This window comes from Aegilops tauschii, chromosome 5, assembly GCF_002575655.3.
Source record: "Aegilops tauschii subsp. strangulata cultivar AL8/78 chromosome 5, Aet v6.0, whole genome shotgun sequence".
NCBI lineage: Eukaryota > Viridiplantae > Streptophyta > Magnoliopsida > Poales > Poaceae > Aegilops > Aegilops tauschii.
In genome coordinates, this window is record NC_053039.3 from 37,742,842 (window position 1) to 37,749,326 (window position 6,485).

A 6,485-nucleotide genomic window follows, 5' to 3' on the forward strand; every position below is an offset into this window, starting at 1 on the left:
AACCCTCCCGCAAGCATCCGTAACTGCGAAAAAAGTATTAAGAATAAATCTAACCATAGCATTAAACTTTTGGGTCCAATCGGTCCCTTACAGAATAGTGCATAAACAGGGGCTTAAGCTTCTGTCACTCTCACAACCCATCATCTATTTACTACTCCACAATGCATTCCCTTAGGCCCAAATATGGTTAAGTGTCATGTAGTTGACGTTCACATAACACCATTAAGGGAATCACAACATACATACCATCAAAATATCGAACACATATCGAATTCACATGATTACTTGCAACATGATTTATCTTATGACTCAAGAACGAAAGTAACTACTCACAAATAATAAACATGCTCATGATCAGATGAGTATTAAATAGCATCATGGATCTGAACATATAATCTTCCACCAAATAAACCATATAGTAATCAACTACAAGATGTAATCAACACTACTAGTCACCCACAGACACCAATATATAGTTCCGGTAACAAGATTGAATACAAGAGGTGAACTAGGGTTTAAGATGAGATGGTGATGTTGAAGATGTTGATGGATATTGCCCTCCCCAAGATGGGAGAGTTGTTGGTGATGATGATGACGATGATTTCCCCCTCCGGGAGGAAAGTTCCCCTGACAGAATCGCTCCGCCGGAGGGCAAAAGTGCTCCTGCCAAAGTTCCGCCTCGAAACGGCGACGCTCCGTCCCGAAAGCCTTCTCCTTATTTTTTTTAGGTCAAAATGACTTATATACCAGAAGATGGGCAGCGGAGGTGGGCCGAGGAGGCCACAACCCACCAGGGCTCACTTGGGGAGCCTGGCGCGCCTAGGTGGGTTGTTCCCAACTGGTAGCCACCCTCTAGTGGTTATTGGCTCCAATATTTCTTAAATAATCCATAAAAAATTTCCGTGAAGTTTCAGCTCATTTGAAGTTGCGCAGAATAGGTGGCCTGACGTAGCTTTTTCAGGTCCAGATTTCCAGCTGCCGGAATTCTCTCTCTTGATGTGTACCTTGCAAATTACTAGTAAGCAGCACGTGCAACGCACGTCTTTTGTTTGCCAGGCCAGGGTGTTGTATCAATGGACATTGTATGAGTAGTTCTCTCCTTGATGAACGGAACCTTGGCATTGTTGACTATTGTCGCCGAATTGCTTGATAAAAAAACAATTGTTCAATTGTTCTTCTTTAGATTGCACCATTAAATTAGTGGTGCTATTTCACGATTAATTTGCATCCAGTTTCTTGATATTTAATTTTGTAGAAGATATGTATTATTCAATTTAGGAAATGATATGTATTATACCATATCAAAATATAACTATATCTACTTAGAAAAAAATAGGATATCACCCTACCATGGTAAACAACGAACTACACAGCTAGCAAGTCATAGGTTGTCATAGGCGAAATATTTCCTTCAAAATTCTCGCAAGGCACCATAAGTGAAATCATGCTGGAAAAACTTGCTTGAGAGCTCAACTGATTGCGCCTTTGATAAAGTGCAAAACATAGAGATACAAAGGGCAATTTGAGAAACATTATGTCCTTTCTTTGCACACAACTCCATAGTTGAAAGCGACGCCTTGACCAATCTATCTATGTATGCTCTAAATCAGCTCATTCCTCAAACTGTTATCCTGTTTTGCTTGCTCTTCAGTCTGCTACACTACTGCAGGGCATTGTAATAAATGCTGTATTATGTTGTTGAGCTGAATGAAATCTGGCGCCTCTGGCGCTCTCTGTTGTTAAAAAAAACACAGTAGGCAAGTTGTGTATTAGGATACTAAGACTACCACTCAGTTTACCGCCCAGTCTTTTGACAAATTTCAACCAAGGGTTCGCTCTGACAGGCCCATCACTTTGTCATATGTATGCTGGCATCGACTTGCTTTGTACTCCCTCCATTCCAAAGTTAGTATAAAGTTGGGTCATCTATTTTGGAACGGAGGGAGTAGTTATCAGGGCCTAGACTTTGGTTTCTTGATCGTCCATCCCGATGGGTGCCTGTCTGTACGTATTCTACTTCTTGGGGCATGAAACCTTCTCCTTGGGGCAAGGAAGTATAAGCTCAATGCAAATAAATAATGCATACCCCCAAGCACAAGCACCATGAAGAGGAATTGCCCCTTCTTCATCTTTGCACTGTAAGGTTGCTCCACCTTGCTGCAAAAGCTGAGCAGAGTAAAAGGTTCAGAAAGACAGAAAAATATTCAAGATAGCAATGCAAACCTGCACACAAGGTACACGGCCATATAAGCATATCAGGTGAAGCACAGTACCTCATCAGAAGACTTGCAATTCAGCTGCTGTAGCCTGATACCTGCCACCGCCTAATACTCTCGTCAGTTTTTTGTCGGGCCTAGGGATCATAACTATTGCAATTTCATTATTCTATATGCCTTTAACATTATAGAAAATCAAAACAAAAAGAACTCTGCAGGAGCACAAGCTACATGCCAATATGATTTTTGCCTTAACTTGAAAGGAATGGTAGAAACAAACAGTTCTCCAGTCAGTTTTTATTTTCTTTGAATAAGTACTTATAAATTCTAACACTTTTTTGCTAGTAACAGAACATCATGTCTTAGAAAGAAGCTTTGCTTTCTATGCCACCCACCATGGAACATATATCAACCAGTTAATAATTAATGCACCTTTGCTTCTAAGTAAGACATAGGAATAGTGTTTGTTTTTGGTGCAAGGGCAAACGGCTAACCACATATCAAAATCAAGTAAGGCTTAAAAAATGTCAGCACAGTGCCTTCTGCTTTAGCATAACCCGATGAATACGAAATAAACAACCTTCTCAAAATGTGAAAAGCAGCAAATTGGAGCATTTCAGAAGCATATTTCTGTTTGACTCAAATGACATGTGAACAATGCCTAAATTCATAGAAGATAATTGCCAAGTTTGGACGCAAATTTAATTCATACCCAAACCTTGCAATCAGGTATAGACCATCAGAACCTCATCATTCCCATACCAAAAACACCTCACAGTTCACATGCATCAGAGCTGAAGCCAGTTTATTCAACAACAGTGAAGGCACTAATCGGCGACTAATCCACTCACCCTCCTGCAGGAAGTTGAAAAGCATGTAGTTAAAACGTGTTGTTTGTTCTGCAATCAAATTTAGATGGAGTAATCTTCACTTGCATAGATACAACAACTCTGATCTCTAAAACCTAACCACAATAGCAAGGATCTGGATAAAATGGAGGCAAAACTTGAATTCAACCTAGGTGACGTGGGCGCTCTCCTGACTTCTACGTGGTGTCAAGCTATGCCTTGTACGTTGTTACATCCAAACTGTAGTTAGTTTTCAGTTCTTCTGTGTCTCTGACAACATTAAGATAAGCCAGATCATCATGACACATTGTCAGAGAGACAGATACCACGTTCTCATGATGAATTCAGAGATGCCGATGTGAATAATTATTAGCAGTTTCATAGTTATATAATGTGTGAAGTAGATCAGATATAGGAAACTTAATAAGAAAAAATGCTTGAAACAAAAGAGTTTATGTTATTTCTCCCTGATAACTGTGAGTTTACTGAACCAATATATCTGGTTTGTGTCTCTCAGTCTAATTCTGTACATGCTTACATAAATTGGGTGAGCCAGAAACAATTGTGAATTGGTGAGCAACATTCTTAAACAATATGAGCCTCAACCTTGATGAGACATCGGAACAGTGATTTTCAAAATATAACTCTACATAATGTATAATGACACTGAAGAATTACAGTTTCCATCTATCTCTCACAGCATGCACGTTCATTCAGCATGACATGGGTACAATATGGATAACTCAAAAAACAAACTAAGAATTTCAAAATGATGTGAAGAAAAAATTGGTCAGAACTGCAAAAGGAGGTGATCTCAAAGTTATTTTACACTAACCACTCACCCTCTTAACATCAGGTAAGGTTATCAACTAACAGACTTGCCAAATTAACACTTATGTATCTTTTATAAATGAAAACAGTAGTACTTTCTCGTATCAGATGACACTTTTATCTGACTTGCTGGCTAGCTGGCTAGACAAAACATCAACAGTTAGTTTTTTGTTCTTCTGTATTAGTCTGACAACATTAAGAAACATAAAGTGCAAAATAAATAAATTTATTTTTTCTGTTGTGAGAGAATAAGGAAAGAACAGAGAAACAATAAAGCTATTCTTGCCTTGCTGATCTGAAACCCCATTTCTTCAGTGTTTAACATGGAGGCAACAAACCTGTGATTATCTCATTCAGTCTACGTCACCCACCGAAAAAATTATGATTGAACAAATGATTTGTACAACTATCACTGGGATTAGAAGACAATTGTTATAGATCTTTTTTTCGCAGGCAGATGCTCAAGAGCTCAGAAAGCAGAACAATAGTGTTCCTCAAAAGCTTAGAAAAATGCTACATTAGGAGTGAAGCATTAAAATAAAAGAGGCTCACCTGGCATAAGATTCACAAACCTCTGCTATCAAGGCTGCATATTCTACCAACTTCCTGTGTAGAAGAAATAAAAAAGTTTGATATGAGGGAAACTTTCTATGAAAATGTTCACAGGATATGTTTACGGAAATCACATGGCCAAAATAAATCTTAGCTTTCTTACATGACCAAGAATAGTCTTAAATCAATGCTTCAGTAGTAATTCACTGAAAAATAACATATCTAGAAACAACATGAAGGAGAGGAGTTTATCCTGGACTACATCATATAGATTACCTTGATTCACCTCACATGCAGCCTGCTTGGATCTCTTATCAAACGCCCTTGTCGACATGACACATAAAAGATCTTCAGAACCAACATGAGAGAGAGAGGTGGTTAAGTTAGCAAATGGTAATAAGAAGGGTAAATGAAGAATCGACGTCCAGAATCAATGTAGACGATCTGCAGCAGCACCAAGAATCGGTCTCCAGAATCGATATAGACGATCTGCAGTGCACCAATCGTTTAGACAAGTATGTATCCAATTAGGAGCCATATTTAACATTACAATCAACAGAATCAAAAAAGGAACTCGGGAATCCGCAATTCCGAACAGGTAGGATGAGATGATCGATCTCATATATCAGCTGAGAGTGCAACCAAAAGATTCGATGGTAGCATATCTTATAACTATGAGAAAGTCTAGGATTCAGCAATCCGTTGTCTGAATTTTGTTTTGCAATCGAGTGCCTATGGTTTAAAGGCCTGGATGAAAGATAAGCACTAAAAGTCCAAAACAGACTGATCTAAGCTATAATAAAAACAAACAATTAAGTTTCGTCCGACAAAGAGTTGCAGCACGACAATAGAGCGGATGCCAAAATCCAAACCTCAACTTTGCATCACCGAGAAGAGTACGGAGATCTTCTTGTCCAGGAAGCTCGTCCTCGTGCACCATCACTTCCTCACTGGACAGAACAAATTAATCCAGCAAGTTAGTGATCCTAAAAGATTAACACCACAATCTTTGAGGCAATAACACAAGCACCTAGTGCAGCGGAGAGTGATGTGCGCGTGGGTCGCTTGCTCGTGGAGGTGTGGAAAAGTCCAATGGCGACCAGCGGCTCGCGGCTCCCGCGGCGGGCGGCTCCAGCGCGACCTGCGGCGGTTCCAGCAGTGGCTCCAGCGGCGGGCCGGCTCCGACGCAACCTGTGGCGGCTCGAGCTGTGGGGCAGCTCCGACGCGACCTGCAGCGGCGGCGCGACCTGCGGCGGCCCCAGCTGCGGGCGGGGGCGGCTCCAGCAGCGGGCGGCGAAGGGCGCGGGGGCCGGGGCGGCTCCGGCTCTACCCGCGGCGGGTGGCGAAGGGCGCGGGGGGCGGGGCGCGGCTCCGTGTTAGATCCCGAGAAGTATCCGTAAGAATTTCTATGGAATTTCTATGAATTCTGAGCGTATGGGTATGAGGTAAGAGGAACGCTAGGGTTCCGGTATATTAGCCATCGCGGCGATTTGAGGAAAAGTGATCAAGATGCTCTCTCTCCAGCCACAACCCGGCTAGTTATAGGCAATGGTTTAACCCAGCTGGTAACACTAAACTAATAAAGAACTGTTACAACGGTAAAATAGATCTACGGCTAGGATGAGACTTGTGCTCTCGTTGCATCTGGACCCTTGGTTTACTGAACCGGTATTTGCCTAAAACGGTACAGTAACTACATCTTCAGAGCTAGCACTTCAGGTTCTGACATTGCTCCCCTCTTGAAACACGACGTGCCCTCACGGCGTGTGCTCTGCTTCTCGCCAAGCTTGAGTTGTTGCTTTGAAGAATTCGGGGAACGTATATTTGATGAAATCTGCGTCCCCCCAGGTGGCATCTTCTGCAGTTAAATTCTGCCACTAAATAAGCCACTGGACAACCGGTGCGTTGTGCTTGGGAATTTGCCTGACTTGCAGAACTGCCGCTGGACCAGTTTTAATCGTTCCATCTGCATTCACCATTGGTAAGTGGGGACTGGGAATGGATTTGTCTCCGATGTGTTTCTTGAGCTGGCTCACGT

At 41.8% G+C, this 6,485-nt stretch overlaps 1 long non-coding RNA gene across 2 annotated transcripts; it reads right to left on the reverse strand.

The window, feature by feature from the left end:
- Window positions 1-1,461: 1,461 nt before the first annotated feature.
- LOC109734948 (uncharacterized) lies at window positions 1,462-5,962 on the reverse strand. 2 transcript variants are annotated; one of them, XR_012183993.1, is made up of 10 exons: window positions 5,808-5,962; window positions 5,478-5,725; window positions 5,320-5,397; window positions 4,724-4,936; window positions 4,448-4,501; window positions 4,182-4,233; window positions 3,234-3,334; window positions 2,929-3,071; window positions 2,274-2,366; window positions 1,462-2,166 (listed from the first exon to the last, which is right to left on the reverse strand). It is a non-coding gene; the product is annotated as an uncharacterized lncRNA (long non-coding RNA). The 2 variants fall into 2 exon arrangements; XR_012183992.1 differs by lacking the exons at window positions 3,234-3,334; window positions 5,808-5,962 and having other exon boundaries at window positions 5,476-5,700.
- Window positions 5,963-6,485: the final 523 nt, after the last annotated feature.